Source organism: Urocitellus parryii, chromosome 1 (genome assembly GCF_045843805.1).
Source record: "Urocitellus parryii isolate mUroPar1 chromosome 1, mUroPar1.hap1, whole genome shotgun sequence".
NCBI lineage: Eukaryota > Metazoa > Chordata > Mammalia > Rodentia > Sciuridae > Urocitellus > Urocitellus parryii.
The window spans coordinates 11,615,504-11,635,331 of record NC_135531.1 but is presented as its reverse complement, the minus strand read 5'-3'; the positions used below and the strand labels follow the sequence as shown (position 1 = coordinate 11,635,331).

The 19,828-nt window shown below is 34.4% G+C and overlaps 1 long non-coding RNA gene across 1 annotated transcript in view; it reads left to right on the top strand.

Moving 5' to 3' along the window:
* Window positions 1-19,215, top strand: part of LOC113185304 (uncharacterized) — a 65,525-nt gene extending 46,310 nt beyond the window's left edge. Inside the window, exons 2-4 of the long non-coding RNA XR_003301114.2 lie at window positions 5,500-5,613; window positions 17,681-17,743; window positions 18,320-19,215. This is a non-coding gene — a long non-coding RNA (uncharacterized LOC113185304). The remainder of the gene's footprint in view (window positions 1-5,499; window positions 5,614-17,680; window positions 17,744-18,319) is intronic.
* The last annotated feature ends 613 nt before the right edge of the window (window positions 19,216-19,828 follow it).

Below are 19,828 nucleotides of genomic sequence, written 5' to 3'. Positions count from 1 at the left end.
CGATACATCAAAATGCATTCTACTGTTGTGTATAACTGAGCAGAACAAATAAAAAATTAAAAAAAAATCACAAAGGGTATGGGTACAGCTTGGATAGTATCCCTCAAAAGCTCACGTGTGAGATAATGCAAGAAAATTCACAAGTAGAATGGATTGTGTTATGAGAGCCTTAACCTAAGTCAGTGCATTAACCACTTGAAAGGATTAACTGAGTGATAACTGCAGGCAGGTAGGGTGTCACTGGGGGTATGCGTTTGGGGTTTATATTTTATTCATGGTCATGAAGCTCTTCCTGCCTCTTTGTTACCATGTCCCAAAAAATTTTCCTCTGCCACACGCTTCCACCGTGATGTTCTGTGTCACCATGGGTCCAGAGCTCTGGAGTCAGTTGTATAGAGGCTGAAACCTCTAAAATCATGAGCCAAACAAACTTGTCATCTTTCAGTGGCTCATGTTAGGTCTTTTGGTCACAGTGATGAAAAAGCTGACTAAAACAGGTGTCTCAGATATTTTTTGAGTTTTGACTTCCTTGGCTTGCCAAATAGTGTCATTTATAATCTGGTTCCAACATAAACTTCTAGTTTTATTTCCTACTAACTACCTTTATGCACCATCTAAATTAAACTATTTTTTATTTTTTTGTACCTGTTCATAGATTTTCTGAAGTCCCAATTTTGGCATATCTCTTAGTTTTATTCCCATTTGTGGTTATCAGACAGCTTTTATCATACCTTTCCTGCCAGTCACCCACATTGCTGTTCTGCTCCAAAACATTTATAAGATTTCCTGGTCATAAGTAAATGTAAAAAACATACTAAATTAATAAATAAAAAGTTGGAGCATGACTAATCAATACAGACCCAAGGACTGAAAAACTAAAAGATGGCAGGATGAGTCTGGATGCTGAGACTAGTTGGTTTCCACCATGTAGAGAGTGGTTCATGCCTTTGAGTAAGCTCCTTAACTGCCTATGTGTATCTGAGCCAGGAACAAATGGTCATCTGCACTGGGTTGGATGGCAGTATGTTATGGACTAAGACACTGGGCTAATGTTTTGGCTCTAGGCATGAGTTCTGGTCCTTCCAAATAATCCTGCCCTGTTTGTAATATGAGTTTCCCCATGGAATCAGAATATTGTAGATAACTGCATAAGCAAAACTAACATTTTGGATTTGGACTCAGTTATGACAGCATTTTAAATCATTGTTTTCATTGTTTTAGGCAGACTTTGTTGTACAACAGGAATATAATTTTATGTACAGTATTGAACTTGGGTCAGGGGACATATTTTGTAGCAGCTTAATAAGAAATAAGAATAGAATGAATTATGACTTGAAAATTTTTTCTGAATTAACAATGGCAATTTAATCTAACCATCTAAGATCCTATTTTATAGAACCTAGAATGAATGGTTTATTAAAAATTTAGAGCTGGATGTGATAAGTGTTTCTTGTCCCCCCACCCCCCAACATGGCATCTTTTCTGTTTCTGGTCCTTGGGTCTGTATTTATTAGTATTAAGTCCATACTCCAAGTTTTTATTTATTTTTAATTTTTAATTTTTTTTACATTTACTTGCAACCAGGAAATATTATAAATGTTTTTGGGAAAGATACTTTAATATATTCAGAACAAAAAAACAAAATCATGGTACTTAATTTTTAATGAGACAGAGCCTTCTGTAGACATAAAAAGACAGGTGTTCCATGCACATGGATTAGAAAAGCCTATTTAAACACAAATTTGATTTCATGATTGCTATTCGGAAAATATCTCAGAATAAAACAAATAAAGTCTGGTGCTACATGAATGTGAAAGATTGCAAAAATGAGTTTGAAATGAAACTGTACCAAATTTAACTAATCTAAGTGGAAATTAAAGCATGCAATAAATACCTGGATATGTTCTCCACATGTTACCAAATGTCCAAATATGTGGAAACATTTGGCTAATTTATTATTGTCATTTTCATTGACATAACTGGTGCTGTGGCAGAATCACAGAAGTAGGGAGATGAAATCGTCCATGTCATCAAGATGAACAACGTTAACTCAGCAATGAGAAAATTAAGACATTACTTAGTCAAGCACAGCCTATGGTAGAGCTGATAGAGGGGCAAATTGTCTGACTACTAGCTAAAAAAATATCCCACATTATCTTATAGTTCAAACTCTACTACAGTTTTTGTGTTCAAATAGAAAAAAAAAACAATTTTGGTAACACAGTGGTGAGGAACCCTAATAACTAGCTTGGCATTGCCCAGGACTGACTCATGAAGACTCGTGGAAACTAAGGACTGGAAGTAAATTAATCTCCCAAGGGATTAGAAACAGAGTCAGGAAAGGGTGCTGGGGCAAAGCTCCCCTGTTCTTGCCACAGGACTGGACTCTCTTCCTTTTGGCCTTTGTTCCATTTGTCCTCTCCACAGATCAGCTTTCTCTTCTCTCCATCTTGCAATGGCAGCATGTGGCATTCCCAGCCCATAGTCCATAGTGCCCTCCTTAGTCACTGTTTGTACCCCAGTTCCCTCAACTACTCTTCTGCAAGAATAAGGAAGGATCTGACTAGATTGCTCAGGTCAGTTGTACACCACAGGGCCAGTCAGTTGTGGCCAACATAGAGGGGACTTTACTACCTACTAGGTTCACCTCCAGCTGGGGAAGCAGTCTTCTCAAAAGTGGGAGTTTAAACTTGCAGACATTCCGTGTAATCTGACAGAATAAGTTTTCTTCATTCATCATGCATTTACTGCATTCTAGGTTGAACAAAGAACCCATGTGCTTGCATTCTAACCTACAGGGCACAGAGATGCCTGCAGAGTGTAAGTGTCAATGTGACACATTCTCTCAGCTTACAGTGAGTTAGTTGACTCACACACCAGTAAGAACCCAAGTCTAGAATCCTAATAATTGAAGAGATTAAGTGCTTTTACAATTTACCATTTATGACATTACCAAATAAAATCTATGAACATTTTGAGTACCTACTAAGTAGTATTCTAGGTACTTCATGGGATATATAGATGGAATAACGTAGATCCTGCTGACAGGATATTAAACACTGTCGGAGTAATAATTTATACTGAGAACAATTATAGAGGTTAAATATATGTGATTAAGTTTATGCTGAGAGCTATAAATGAAAAAGGCAGGTGGAGAAAACACAAATCTCTGCAGACTGGGGTCACTAAGGAACACGTGAACATCCATCTGGGATTTGTATTTGGACAGAATTCCAATTTGAAAATAATTTTAGTTTCTATGAATTATAATCTTCTCTAGTGAACTGTTAAGAAATGTTTTTTTTTTTTTTTTCTGGAGGTACTACAGGCAATAGGGTTTTTTCTGGAGGTACTACAGGCATGAGTAGGTATGAACCCTAAATACCAAGATGAGACATGAATGGCAAGGATAGCAGATATAGGATTTCAGGCATGTGTGATACTCAGGGGTTTACTGAGGGATGCAGGTGCTTCCCAAAGGCAGATTATGTGTGAAAACTGTCATGGGTCAGTGCCAAATGCCCACCCATAATGGAAAAAGTAGATCAAACTAACTTCCTTCCTTCCTTCCTTCCTTCCTTCCTTCCTTCCTTCCTTCCTTCCTTCCTTCCTCCCTCCCTCCCTCCCTCCCTCCCTCCCTCCCTCTCTCCTCCTCCTCCTCCTCCTCCTCCTCCTCCTCCTCCTCCTCCTTCTTCTTCTCTCTCTCTCTCTCTCCTATTTATTTTTACATGATGAAACCCAAGGCCTCATACATGCTAGGTAAAAGCTCTACCACTGAGCTATACCCTAGCAAAAAGTGATTTTAATATGGCTTTAAAATTATATTTCCTGTACCTATTTTCCCTTTCCTCAGCACTCAACTACAAATATCTGCAAAATTATGGATCATGTTATTTTACACTATGCTTTATTACTGTCATTTGGGGGGGAATTTACATTACTTAAATTTCAGATCACTAATACATTTCAGATCCTGGAATTTCCTGTCGTTATTGCAGACGCTAAGGTTTTAGAACATATAATTTGGGTTGAAGAATTCTTAACCAGTTAGTTACCATTTCTTTTTCCTGAAGCACTCTTTCCTGAAGTCTTCTCCCAAAGGGAGAAGGCGATGTGCTCAGTCGCCTTCCCAAACAGTGAGATTCAACACAATCTTTCTTCTTCTCCTGTGGGCCTAAAATATTTTCCAGGTAAAACTGTACACACATCTGTAAAAAGGGATGGATTCTGATGTGGGAACATAAAGTTCAGAGAAGATGAAATGTGGATGATAGAATTAACTGTCAAGCATACTTAATATTCAGAGAAATTATACGAAAGAATCACAAGCTCACTGCTGGTTGAAATCTCACCTTGAGTGTTGAGATGGCCTTGGATGGTTGTGTCCTTGAAGAATGTCTACTGGCAGACTAAAGTATAGATTCATGGGCAGAATGAAGTAACTTTTCTTACTTTCTCTGAACAAGCTGTAGAAAATTGTCAGGGTACTATAGAAAGCATGAATCATGCACAAACCTTTTAATAAGAAATGTGCTCAACACAATAGGTGCGGCTGTCTTTGAATCAGGCCACAGTTTTATTAGTTTGATTTCCCATATAGAAATCGAGTGAAATCTTATTTAAGGTTTCACAGCTGAACTTCTACCATTTCCTTCCTGAAAATAACACACACACACACACACACACACACACACACACACATACATACACAATATGTACACATGTGCACACAACTAAAAAGGTATACACTGACACACAGTACTCATATATATCCTCAAACACTATAAATATGTACACATACCCCACAAACATACCACCACAGGCACATATTCTGCATATTTCAGAATTGAAGTCTTACCTTTGTACAAGTCACTTTTTATGAAGTAGAAAAGCAGAGAAAACTTACCTTTCACAGAATTCCATAATAATCAGAACAGAAGATTACTGAAAAACTCCTTTTTGTGTCTACACCTAGACTATCTCCCTTAGCCCTTGACACATGAGGAAACGGGAGTCCGCCAGCTTTCTCCAGACTTGAGCTCTATGTGGAGACGTGGTTCCAAGAAAACTTCACTGATGAGTTCTGTCAGCACAAGATCTCCATATAGCTGTACTCTACTCCTGAGTCACAAAAGACCATTTTGATTGCCAAAGGCAACATATCTTTCTCTCTCCCCAAACACTTTCATCTCTCTTTTTCTAGAGAACCAAGTCCCCCACACTGTCCTTTTCCGTAATATGGCTTTATTCGTCTTTCTAGCTTTATTCCACATCCTTTTCTTTCTGCTGACTGCCTTGCCATTTCCTTTCCTGAGTAAAAGTTTGAGTTAGTGATCACTGAAAAGCAAAAGTTTTTATTATCAAATTTCTAGGCAGTATTGAAAAGATATTTTGGGGAAAATAACAAGGAAAGTTATTTTTTCTCTGGATCCTCCAGCTGTCTATGGTTTTATTAAATTGACTTGTGGGGTGATTATCTCCCCTGTTTCTGAAAATCAGACGATTCTGGAGGCTACACTGGGGACAAAGGAGGAAGAACTGCATGTTCCATGGCATTACAGCCCTCACGAGGACCAGAGGATGCTGAAGCTGCATGCCCACAAGTTTTCCCAGGTAAGCATGGGCAAAGGGATCCACATCTAGATTTTTGGGCTGCTATTTACTCATTTCTAAGTTCTGCAACTTGTAAGTAACAGTTTCCGATCTTTAATTACCTTGACTCCAGTATGAATTATAAGGCTAATTATCACCTCCAAAGGAAGGCCAGTGTTCTCTGCAACTGTGTTCAGCTTCCTGGCCAGCCTGCACCAAGCCCTGGCTGTTGGAAGTCCCCTGATTGGCTAGAGAGCAAAGAAAGCCATTTGCCTCCCAGTGAGGAGTGCTTCTGTTAAATTGGGCTGTGGGGCTTCTCACCAACACTGCTCATAGAAATACTGCTGTGAATTAACTCCCCAGATAATGACGAGGTAAAGAAAATGATTTAAACCATTACCTTAAAATATCCTGTACAGCAGTTTGTTCTTGGTTCTATGCCCTGCAAGAAACGCTTACTGTGTTTAATGTGGTGTGATTTAGGTCACATAAAGGAAAATATCACATTGTTTTTTATTCCATTTTCTCCTACTTTCCACTTGTTTTGTCTCTATTAAAATAGTAGAAATTTCTTCCCAATTTTCTTTTAACAATTGGAATTAAAAATTCTCTTTTATTTATACTTATTCTCTGGGAAACTTATTCCTAAATTATTCTCCAATTCATTATCTGACAAGAGATCTCTTTTTTTCTCAAGGACATTTACAATTTCCTAAAAATTCTTTCACAAGTGAAACCATGTATGAAGTTAATCTAGATATTTTAAAGTAATCAGAAAAGTTATATTGAATATTTCTATTGTCCAGTGTCTGACACAATGAACCCACCAGAATATGGACTCTGTTACTTTCATTTATTTTATTCACCATTCCTGAGCTCAAATCTAAGCACTTTAGTACACTTTATATGAATGTTAAAATTTAAAAATAAATCAATTGTCTTTATTATAAGGAAATAGAATTCTAACATGCAAGAATTATGAAGACATCTACACAATAACTGATGGATACTGATAAAATTCCTCATTTAATTTTGGATGTAGTTGAAGCTAGTTTGAAGTCCAATGCTAATTAGAAAATTTTTCTCATTCTTAACATTTATTCTTATTGATATTGGTCTTAAAAATTTAAAAATAATATAAATTCTGTGTATAACATACCCAAGAAGACTAAATGGAAATATATGTATATATAATAAGTATATACATTATATATAATGATCTATATAATGATACATGAAAGAGATAATGAGAAAGTGTATAAGGTGTTAATATAAAAATCAGATGTGCATTTTATGGTATAAGTAAGTAACAGAAAGTCACTTTAAGATAATGCAAATTCATACCATAAACATTATAGAATGTTGAGTAATTGTGGTAAAAATTTAAATTTTAACTGGGCGTGGTGGTGCATGCCTGTAATAACATTCGCTTGGGAGGCCGAGACAGAGGGGATTTTAAGTACAAAGCCAAACTCAGCACGTAGCCAGGCCCTGACCAACTTAGAGAGAACCTGTCTCAAAATAAAAAATAAAAATGTGATGTGCTCAGTGCTTGAGTACCAGGTTCCATCCCTGGTACCTAAATCAACCAATCAATCAATCAATCAATCAATAAATAAATTTCCTGTACAGAACTAGGTGATATTAACAAATGTAATGTCTTGATCCCACAAAAATAAAATATTTCTAAAACCAGTATCTGCATAATGTAGGGAACCAGTGTATCCCAAATGAGTAATAAATGATGTGAGAAAATCACGACTGGGTAAATGATCCTTCAGATTGAAAGAAAATGAATTTTTATGTAAAAAGTACATAACACAAATTTAGATTATACATTATAACTAATCATTAATAACTCTAGCAAATCACCACTTGTCAAACTTTATTATTAAAACAAATAATTTCCACAATTGTATAAAAATTCTTTTAAAAACTTTTCCATTTTTAAACTTCATGTATGTGGGAAGCAAGAAATAACCCTGCTGTGATCTGTTAAGCCAAACATGAAAAAAATGTGCAAAGCTGTAATATAATTCTACTATCTCTCCTTTTTGGTGTGTGTGGGGGTAGAATATGGTAAGATATAGTATTTTTTTTCATAAAGACAGACTAGTTATATGAACAAAATATATTTATTAGTAATTAAAATGAATTAGTAAATATATATTTTAAATTTCATAGTTTTAATTTGTAATGTGGTAGATTTATATATATAATTCCACAAAATCCCTATATATCCTCAATCTATTTATGTAATATAAAGTGTTCCTGTGAATGAAAAAAAAAGTTTTAGAATTTGTAATCTAGAGAGTTGACGTATTTATATTGTTAGAATTTTGGTGGGGGACATAAACAACTGGAAATTGAGCACAGGAGTACTTTAACACTGAGTGCTTTTTACAAATCTTGAGACAAGGTCTTACTCAATTCCTGAGGTCTCACTAACTTGCTGAGGCTAGCTTTGGACTTGAAATCCTCCCATCTCAGCCTCCAGAGTTTCTGGGATTACAGACCAGGAGTGTGGCAACACACTAAGCTGTTGTTTGACTATTTTTAAAAGAAATGTTTTCTATAAAATCTTGTGTTTCTTAAAAACTACTTTTAAATGTGGTATCTTTTTTAGGCGGAGTGTATCTCATGGAAGACAGAATGAATAAATTTGTTTAAATCAGTATAGAGTGAATGAATTTGTCTAAAGGAACATTCATCTGCAAGTAATAAATATTGTCTTTCTTTTCTTATTAAATATCTTTATAATAGAAAAAAAGAAATCATATTCCATGTCACATTGTATTTCTCAGTCTCTTTTCCCAGAAGCAATGTTTGCTGAATTCATGCCCAATGACTAAAAGTTACACAAATGGGATCGTGTAGGAGCTGATGTATTTGAAACTCTGCATTAGATCATGCTGCCTCCTTACTCCATGATAAATCAAACTGAATAAAAATTTTCACTCTAGAAAGTACTATTTAGATTCACAAAGAGATATTTTATCAAATATTATTTCAATTAAGTTTTTTTAATGTTAAACTCTATTGCTTAAGATATTTAATCTCAAAGGGTTTCCATCTAATTATCCAGTTCTATTTGTGGCCTGCAATGTAAAAGCTCCTATTAACATTTCAGACTCCTCTGCTAAAAATAAAAGCAGTGACCCAAGATGGGTGTCTGCACCTAGCAGAGAGATAGGACACCTGCTGGCTATTTATTGGTAGATATCTACAAAAGTAGCAAGTAGGTCAAATTTAGCAGAAGGAAAACATATTTTTTAATTCAGAACTAAAAGATAAATCATTGTTTGAGGGTAGGGGGAGGAGGTTTAAAGTCATCTGGAATATAATAATTGCCGTATAAACAAGAGATGGCATACCTTTGTATTTTCAGGTTTTTCTTAGAGTAGTATGGGCATATTGATTCTTACATCTGAACATAGTATACCTACTATATACACAGTATATCTAATATGTATTTACTAGTCATCTTCTATTTTTCTCATTAATGTTCCTTAATTTTGAGAGTACAGATCATTCAACTTTTTAACTAAATTTATTCCTAAATATATTTTTGATGACATTATAAACAAGATTAATTTATTTTTCAGATACTTTACTCTTAGTGTATAGAAATGTTCACTCTTGGATCTTGCAACTTTATTGAGTCTGTTTATCAGTTCTAACACCTTTTTTTTGTGGAGTCTTTAGGGTTTCCTGTATAAACCCTGTTTCCCTTTTTATCATGTCCAAACAGAAAGAATTTTGCTTCTTATTTTCCAATTTGAATGTCTTTTGTTTTTGTACTTGTGTGGCTGCTCTGGGTAGGACTTCAAGTTCTATATTGGATAAAAGTGGCAAGTCTGTGTATTCTTGTTTCATTTTTGGTCTTAGAGGAAATGTTTCAATGTGCATGATGAAGACTGATTAGCTATGGGTTTGTGATGTGTGGCCCCTGTACATTCCTTCTATACTTAATTTGGTGAGAGCTTTTACCATGAAAGGATGTTAAAATTTGTCAATATTTTTCCTGACTATTGCATTGATCATATAATCAGTATCCTTCATTGTGCTCATGTAGTAAATAGCACCATTATCTGCAGGGGAAAAATCCACAGAACGTCCCACAAATGCCTGAAAATATGGATAGCATAGAATGATATATATATATATATTTTTGTGTATATATATATATATATATATATATATATATATATGCTATTGTATAAGAGTTCAGAATAGTCTTTCTGAATATATTGTATTTCTGTGGTATCAGTTATAGTGTTATGATATCTCTTTTCATTCTTAATGTTGTTTCAGTCTTCTGTCTTTCCCAGTTAGTCTATCTTAAGATTTATTAATTCAGTATATGTTTTCAAGGTCATCAACTGTGTTTTGTTGATCTTCTCTAAGTGCATGTGCACGGTATGATTTTTTTTTCTACAAACATATACCCAGGAAAAAAATTAATTTAAAATTAAACACAGTAATGGACTTACAACAATTTATCAATTTAATTGAACTGATTTAAAATAAAACAATTAGAACAATACTCTAAAATACAAGTTATTTAAAACTTAAGAATTCATACTTTCCTCGGGAATATTGACCTATAATTTCCTTCCTTCCTTCCTTCCTTCCTTCCTTCCTTCCTTCCTTCCTTCCTTCCTTCCTTCCTTCCTTTCTTTCTTTCTTTCTTTCTTTCTTTCTTTCTTTCTTTCTTTCTTTCTTTCTATTTTTTATATCTCTTTCTGGCTGTGATTTCAAGGTAATGCTGCCCTTGTAAGAAAAAATTGGATGTGTTCTTTCTTCTTTAGTTTTTTGAAAGAGTTTAAGGATTAAATTAAGTCTTCAAATGTTTGGTAGAACACACCCGTGAAGCCATTAGGTCCTCAGCTTTTGTTGGATGGGAGATTATTTAAAAAATTAACAATTAAATATCTTTACTCATTTTTGGTGTGTTCAGATTTTTATTTATTCATGATTCTGTGTTGGTAGGTTGTATGTGTCTGGGAACTTACCCATTACTTCTAGTCTGTCCAATTCATTATTGTTTAATGGTTCAGAACTTTTTTCTGATATTCTGTATTTCTGTGGTATCAGTTATAGTATTAAAATTTCTCTTCTTTCATTCCTGATGTCACTTCAGTTTCTGTCTTTTCCTTCTAGTCTAGCTTAAGATTTATCAATTTACTGTATGTTTGCAAAGACATAAACTGTGTTTTGTGATCTTCTCTATAGTTTTCCTAGTTTCTATTTATTCTGCTTTTTAATATTAATTTCCACTTACTACCTTTGGACTTAGATTCTTCTTTTTCTGCAACATTAGACCAGTCATTTGAGGTCTTTCTTATCTGTTGTCCTTCATAGTCATGTTTTTGCCCCCATCAATACATTAGGATATTTCCATTCTTCATTTGTCTCAAGGTATTTTTAAATTTTCCTGTTTGAATTCTTACTTGATTCCTTGGTTGTTCAGGAGTAATTAATTTCCATGTATTTGTAAAATGTCTGCCATTTTGTTCTGATACAGAAAATTCACTTGGTACAACTTCATGGTTGTTAACTTTGTTTGACTTGTTTTGTGGCTCTGCACTCTGTCTGTCTTAGAGAATGCTCCACGCACTTCTGGGAAGGAAGTGTGTTCTGCTGGTGTGTGTGCAAGGCTTTGCAACTTGTCCTTCTGGTCTAAGTGTGCTTAAGTCCTGTGATCTTATTGACAAGACAATGAGAAACTTTGGTTTCATGGAAGAATTGTTCTTTTAGTACCTTATTATTGTTATTAAATTGCAGTCTTTATTTCTCTTTAGCTCTATACTATTTTTTTCATATTATAAGCATTTTAGTGTTGGGTGTATATAGAGCTGTTCTATCCTTTTGATGAACTGAGCTTTATGAGTACATAATAATCTTTTTTTTTGTTGTTTCTTGGGACAGTTTTTAATTTAAAGTCCATTTTCTCTTATATAAATATAACCACCCTTCCTATCTTTTGGTTTTTATTAGCATGGAATATCATTTTCTAATACTATATACATTCTTAAAGCAGAAATAGTCACTTTTAGGTAGCTTATAATCAAATCTTATATTTATTAATTTTTTGTTCATTTTAATTAGCTATACATGACAGTAGAATACATTTTTGCACTTTGATATATCATATATAGATCAGATATAATTTCTAATTTTTCTGAGTGTACATGTTACAGAATCATATTGGTCATGCAGTTGCATATATACATAAAATAATAATTACTATTTCATTCCATTATCTTTCCTATCCCCACATCTCTTCCTCTCCCCTCCCATCACTTCCCTCTACCTAATCTAAGGTAATTCTATTCTTCTCTAGTGCCCCACACTTTATTGTGAATTAGCATCTGCATATTAGAGAAAACATTCAGCCTTTAGTTTTGTGGGATTGGCTTTTTTCGCTTAGGATGATATTCTCCAACTTCAACCATTTACTGGCAAATGCCATAATTTCACTCTTCTTTAAAGCTGAGTAATATTCCCTTAGGGGGAAAAATATATTATTTTTTATTTATTATTTAAATATTATTTTTTCTATTTATCTATTGGGGGATGCCTATATTGGTGCCATAGTCTAGCTATTGGGAATTGAGCTGCTATAAAAATTGACAAGGCTGCATTACTGTAGTATGCTGATTTTAAGTCCTTTGGGTATAAACTGAGGAGTGAGATAGCTGGGTCAAACGGTGGTTCCATTTCCAGTTTTATGAGGAATCTCCATACTGCTTTCCTTAAGTGATTGCACCAATCTGCAGTCCCACCAGCCATGTATGAGTGTGCCTTTTTCCTCACATCCTTGCCAACAGTTATTGTTGTTTGTTGTCATAATAGCCATCATTCTAATAGGAGTGAGATGAAATCTTAGAGTAGTTTTGATTTGCATTTCTCTAATTGCTAGAGATGTTGAACACTTTTTTAATATATTTGTTAATCAGTTATATTTCTTCTGTGAAGTGTCTGTTAAGTTCCTTAGCCCATTTATTGATTGGGTTATTTGTTTTCTTGATGTTAAGTTTTGTTTTAGTTCTTTATATACCCTAGAGATTAATGCTTTATTAGAGGTACATGTGGTAAAGATTTTCTCCCAATCTGTAGGCTATCTCTCCTCACATTATTGATTGTTTCTTTTACTGATAAGAAGCTTTTTCATTTGAATCCATCCCATTTATTGATTTATTGATTTTACTTCTTGGGGTTTAGGAGTCTTGTTAAGGAAGTCAGATCCTAAGCCAACATGGTAAAGATTTGGGCCTACTTTTTCTTCTCTTACGCTCAGGGTATCTGTTCTAGTACCTAAGTTTTTAATCCTCTTTCAGTTGATTTTTGTGCAGGGTGAGAGATAGAGGTTTACTTTCATTTTGCTACATATGGATTTACAGTTTTGACAGCACCATTTGTTGAATAGACTCTTCTCCAGTGAATGTTTTTGGCACCTTTGTCTAGTAAGACATAACCATATTTATGTGGGTTTGTCTCTGTGTCCTGTATTCTGTATCTTTAGTCTACAAGTCTATTTTGATGCCAATACCATGGTATTTTTATTTCTGTAGCTCTGTAGTATAGTTTAAAGTCTGGTATTGTGATGTCTCCTGCTTCACTTTTTTTGCTAAGGATTGCTTTAGCTATTCTGGGTCTCTTATTTTTTAAAATAAATTTAATGATTCCTTTTTCTATTTCTGGAAGAATGTCATTGGGATTTTAATATAAATTGCATTAAATCTGTATAATGCTTTTGGTAGTATGGCTATTTTGGCAATATTAATTCTGCAATATTAGTATGGCTAATAAGTATATACTTTTATAGTATGGTTACTTTGGCAGTATTAATTCAACTTTATATTTTGTTAATTTTTTTAATAAATTGGAGATTTTTCAATCTTCTGAGCTAAGGTTTTCTTCAGTTTCTTTCTTTAGTGTTCTGTAGTTTTCATAGTAGAGGTCTTTTACCTCTTTTGTTAGTTTGATTCCCAGGTACTTTTTTATATTTATTTTTGAGGCTATTATGAATGGGGTAGTTTTTCTAATTTCTCTTTCAGTGGATTCATCGCTTATGTATAGGAATGTGTTTGATTTCTGGGTGTTGATATTATATCCTGTTACCTTCCGGAATTCACTTATTAGTTATAGAAGTTTTCTTGTGGAATTTTTTGGATCTTCTACATATAGAATCATGTCATTAACAAATAGTAATACTTCGAGTTCTTTTTCACATACTTAGATCCCTATAATTTCTTTCTTTTGTTTGATTGCTCTGGCAAGAGTTTCAAGAATAATGTTGAATAGAAGTGATGAAAGAGGATGTCCTCGTCTTGTTCCAGTCTCTGGAGGGAAAGCTTTGAATTTTTCTCCATTTAGAATGATGCTGGCCTTTAGCATATATGGCTTTTAAAATATTGAGGCACATTTCTACTATTTCTAGTTTTTCTAGTGTTTTGAACATGAATGTGTGCTGTATTTTGTAAAACGCTTTTCCTGCATCTATTGAGATGATTATATGATTCTTCTAAGATTATTAATATGATGAATTATCTTTATTGATTTCTGTATGTTGAACTCTCCCCGCATCCTTGGGATGAACTCCACTTGACTATGGTGCACAATCTTTTTAATATGTGTTTGTATGCAATTTGCCAGAATTTTGTTTAGAATTTTTTCATCTATGTTCATCAGGGATATTGGTCTGAAGTTTTCTTTCCTTGAAGTATCTTTGTCTGGTTTTGGAGTCAGGGTGATATTAGCCTCATAGAATGAGTTTGGAAGGGTTCCCTCCTTTTCTATTTCATGGAATACTTTGCAGAGTATTGGTGTTAATTCTTCTTTGAAAGTCTTGTAGAACTCAGCTGAGAATCCATCTGATTCTAGGCTTTTCTTGGTTGGTAAGCTTTGGATGGCATTTTCTATTTCATTACTTGAAATTGATTTGTTTAACTCATGGATGACTACCCATTCAGTTTGGTTAAGTCATATATCTCTAGATTCCACTCTACCCCAGTTTATTTCAGGTTATACATGGGAAAGAACATCTCAAAACCTCCCCTGGATGCTCCACTTTGTGCAATTATTCTCACTGTACCTTGTTCAGCAGGATGGCTCTGTAATACCTACTGTAAGAGAAGGCACCCAGCAGAGCTTGTGTCGCGGGGTGGGGGGGGTGAGGGTGCTAGTGGCTTTGAAGTGGGAAGTCATTCCTATGAGGAGGACATCTGGAAAACAGAGCAGTGATGTCTCCAGGAAAAAATAGGCAGTTCAGTGGGACCAAAGCCAAACAGTATTTAATGTTGAAGGAGCCTAGAGGAGTGTTCTCATCCATCATTCTCCTGCAGGAACAACTAGAAATGAGGAAAATGGATTTTTGTTCCTTAGCCTGCTCACATATCTATTTCATAATCTGACAGATTTTTTTTTAAAGTTCCTTCCATTTCTGAAATTCTTACAGCACTTGAAAAATTTCGTGATTTTAGAGCATGTGTTTAAAACATTACTTCGTAACATCAAACAGAACAGAAAACTCAACCTAAATTTTTCAATACTAATTTCTAAGGACCTAGATCTGCGTTTGATGAAATCAGTCTTTTCTCAGTTAACATCTTAGCCAGACCTATGCACTTGGTAAGTGGAAGATCCAAAGAGAGGATCTAGCTTAAGACAGTAATACAATGCAGTTAAGGACCAAGATCATGCCTCCCTCCATCCATGCAATGCTTATTTGCTTTCTTCACATTAAGCTTACGTTGCAAATAAGAGACAAATATTACATGATCTCACTTACATGCATATTGCAAAATAGTTAAATTCATAGAAAAAGAGAGAAGAATGGTGGTGACCCAGGATCAAGATAAAAAGAGTAGGGAAGAGCAGTACTTCATCAAAAGTAAAAACTCACAGTTCTAAGTTGTGGAGAACTAGTGTATAGCATGGGGACTATGGTTAATGATAATGCAATGTTTCCCTGAAATTGATTGTAGACCTTAAGAGCATTTAGATAGTTGGGTGGCAATTATTAAAGCTGCAGCATGTGTTGTTTCTATGTTGGTTAAAAGGAATCAACTGTAAACTTTTAGCAATCTCTATAACATACAGAGGGAACAAAAGTTTTGATAGCAAGTATGGAAATTAAAGAAAGGGAGTGGAGTTGTAGCTCAGTGGTAGAGCACTTGCCTAGCATGTGTGAGGCACTGGGTTTAATTCTCTGTATCCCATATAAGTGAATAAAATAAAGTTCCATTAACAACTAAAAAATATGTATTTAAAAAATTTTAAAAGAAAATTAAAGAAAAAATAATACAATCTTTATTCTAAAGAAAGACTGCATCAGGGGTAGATCATATAAAAATCAAACTTTAACTCTTAAGGCTGTAATTATTAAGAGTCACCACTTGCCAGGTATTAACAGCCAATGCAAAGGGCTAGGGGGTTGCAGGTCTTTGGCACTTGGGAAGAACAGCAATGTGACGCATGTGCCTGGACCAGGGCAGTGAGGTTGCAGGATGTGGGGATAGCAGGTCACAGAGGTAAGAGGATGTCATATTGTATCTGAGGGGTTTTATTTTGGAAAAAAATAGAAAATTAAATATTAAAAACAGGAAATAAATTTGGAGGGCTTTTAGGAAGACAGAATAGTAGGCATACATTTTTATCAACTTCATTCTGGCTGCTGAGCTGAGACCAGGCTTTCATTGAAAGATTTTGCTTTAAAATTATGTTCATAAATTATTTTTCACCAAAAGATTCTCCATAGAAGCCCCCAATCACTCTCTCCTTCATTTGTACATACATTTATATGTTCATTTATTCATTTATCAAAATCTATGGAATGTTGACTGGTTTTCCAGCACTGTTCTGTGTATGGGGAATATCCTGAAGAATCTGAGATTCTCTGCTCTTAGTAGAGGATCCTGAGCGATGTGTCAAATCAGTAGAGTTTACCGAGCTAGATGAATTATATGATCTTTTTAAATTTAAAAAAATAGGTATCAGTGGAAGAGAAATTTTACTGAGAACACACACTATTATTCAAAGCTTTCAAATATGTGATAATTTGAATGGTTCTATTTCATAAATTTATTTTATGAACTATTAAATATATTCCGCAAAATTTTATATATATATGGAATGATACACAAGAAAAGTTATGTATTACACATGTTATATATTATATTATATATTATTCTTATGTATACATTGCATATTAGATGCATACAATACATACATATATGCTATGTTTACATGTTATACACATATATGTCACTATATATACGTGTGTGTATATTTGCGGATGTGAGGGGGGATGTAAACTCAAAGATTTCAAAATGTTGAAAATAAGCAAACCACTTCAGGAATGTATCTCAGCCCTAAAAGAAAAAATGTTTTTAGTCATTATAAAGTTGTGAAGATGTGAGATTTCAGGGAAACGTATTTAACTCTAACTGCTTTAATTCCAAATGCATTTGCTGCTATTAAAATAGTTCATATTGTGTTTTCATTCATTTGACTCACAAAGCAAGTTAACATTTTTTATGGAATTTTCGTTTGTTTCCTATATTCAATACACTAGAAATGATGAAAAGTTTTTGGATGGCATTTCCCTTGAATGTAATGTTTACATTGATTCTCCCTTTACACAAAGACCACCATGTCTAAGGAAGTAGAGAGTTCATTTCCCCATCATGGAAACCAGACTAGTGGTTGAAAATATATATCCCCTTGGGATTGGTTCAATGGTAGAGCAGCTCCCTAGCATGTGTGAGGCCCTGAGATCAATCCCCAGTGCCACAGGAAAGAAAGAAAGAGAGAAAGAAAGAAAGAAAGAAAGAGAGAGAGAGAGAGAGAGAGAGAGAGAGAGAGAGAGAGAGAGAAAGAAAGAGGAAAATATATCACTTATTAGGCATCTTCAACAGTTGACTGAAGGCTACTTGTACACCTGGATATTGGAAACTGAAAGGTCTCAAAATTCCCATCATTGATTTGAGCAGGGTTGACAAGACAGCTAAGAAATTTGGATTATGATCTCAGTGTAGGTGTTACTTACTATGTATACTGACGTGCAATTTGCCTTTTCTAGGTCAAGTTTTCTGATTTATTTCCCCATTCAAGATTCTGAGCTTTCTGATATCTAAAGTCTCTTGTGAGTAATCTGAAATTTTATGACTTTTTATTTTATTTTATCTCTTCTTAAAAAACATAGTCTTTCTATAATATTTGGAAAGAATTTGTATAGACAGTTGATGTCATATAGCCATTTCAATTCAGATCTTGTTTTACATACATGTAGTATATGAGATGAGTTTAGCAATATGTGTTGCAGTAAATGTACACATAAAATTTGCTCGAGAACTTCTGCCTCTGGGTAGCCTTTTGTGAATGTCTCACTATAGTTTAGGACTCTGCTATATTATAGTAATGAAACAGTAGTAATGACTATTATTTACAGAGTATCAGACACAATTCTAAGTAGTTTACATCTACTGATTAATTTACTCCTTTGCATATTTTGGTCTCTATCATTATCAGAACATGGGAAAGCAAGGCCCACAGAATTGAAGCAGTTTCTCAAATTCACAGAGCTACAACGTGTCAGATCCAGTATTTAATCTTCTATAGCTTGATTCTCCACTTTTCTTCCATGAATCATATTTTAATGTGAAATTTTAAAAACATATACAATGCTATTGTTACTGACCCAGCTTTCTTTTTCCCACAGCACAGTATGCCATTCACCGAAACTACAGGTTTTGCAAGAAAGAAACAGCTTATTCTCATGATGCTCAAGCTCAGAGATGTGATAATAAGTCTCAAATCTGCCACCCCAAAGATAAAGTTTAAGGGTATTGGTAGGATAAAGAAGCAGGGTGGTCTGAAGAGTGGATAAAAGCATTGTATGAAAGCAGAGAGAAGTAATCCGTGGACTGCATATGTGTAATAACCTTCATGCTTCTTCAGAAAGGCGTGCTCAGAGCATGGCTGCTTCTAAAATCAGAAAGGAAATCAAGCCGCTAGGAGCAAGCTAAATTAAGAGACTTATTCAGGTTTTCTGTTAATTTCACTCTTCAGTCTCCTAATCCAAGGAAACAATAACATGGATAAATTAACTATTATTTCATGACTCTTGCCTAAGAGTTGAAAGATCTAGAGTCCCGTTTTTAATATTCTCATTACACAGAAGTGTAGCATGTACTACAGAAAAATTTTGATTATTATGAAGCTCATCAATTATAGTTTTTTTCTGCTCAAACTCTAGAACAATTTTGATTCAGTGCCTACTATTTACCTACTTTTAAGTAAAAATGAATTACTCATGAATAGGAGGCCAGATATTCTACTTTAGAATGCCTTATTCCCTGGTTAATTCTTTTTTACTGTGTTCTGTTATTTCAAACAGAGGATGATTTATTAAAAAAAACCCAAAAAACAAAAAAACGTGTTGGACGTTTGTTTCCTGTTACTTGGAAGTTCATTATAGCTGTGACAAAATGACACTTCTCTCATCTTCTGTCCCTTCCCTATGGAGGCATTTCCTTAAGGTGGCTCCTTGAAAGTAGCACCAAATTCTATTTGGTATTTTCTTTGGATTTGGGATACTTTTTATGATCTGATAAAAATAATGAAATATTAATTGTTTATTTTCTGAGGGTAGTATAAAGTTGTATTGATTTAATAATTTATAAAAAACTTCTAAGTGAAAGGTTGAATGTTTATTTTGTCTCCTGGAAACTAGAGAGAAATAAAGAAATAAAATAGAAAAAAAAAAAAAAAAAACAAAACAGCTACTTAACAGTAGCCCAGGAAAACAGAAGGAAGATCAGTGAAGTAGAGGAAGAGGATCAAAGGGGAGGGAGCAGGGACAAGAAAAGGGAGAAACTGTGGAGTGAAATCGACCAAATTGTGCTGTATACATATACCACAGTGAATTCCGCCTTTATATGTACCTATAAAGCACCAACTAAAAAAAGAACAAATAAATAAAAGGAAGACCAGTAGAGGAGGGGGAAGAGGGGGAGGGAGGAAGGGAAGGAAAGAGAAAGTACTGGGGATTGAAATAGAGTAAATTATATTCCATGCATGTAGGAATATGTCAGAATGAACCCCAATATTATCTATAAATATCATGCACTCATAAAAAATCATTTCAGTAAAACCTTCTAAATGGAACTCACACCCACATGGACCAAGTGAATTAACCTTGCTACTGGGGGAGTCATTTGAAGATCAT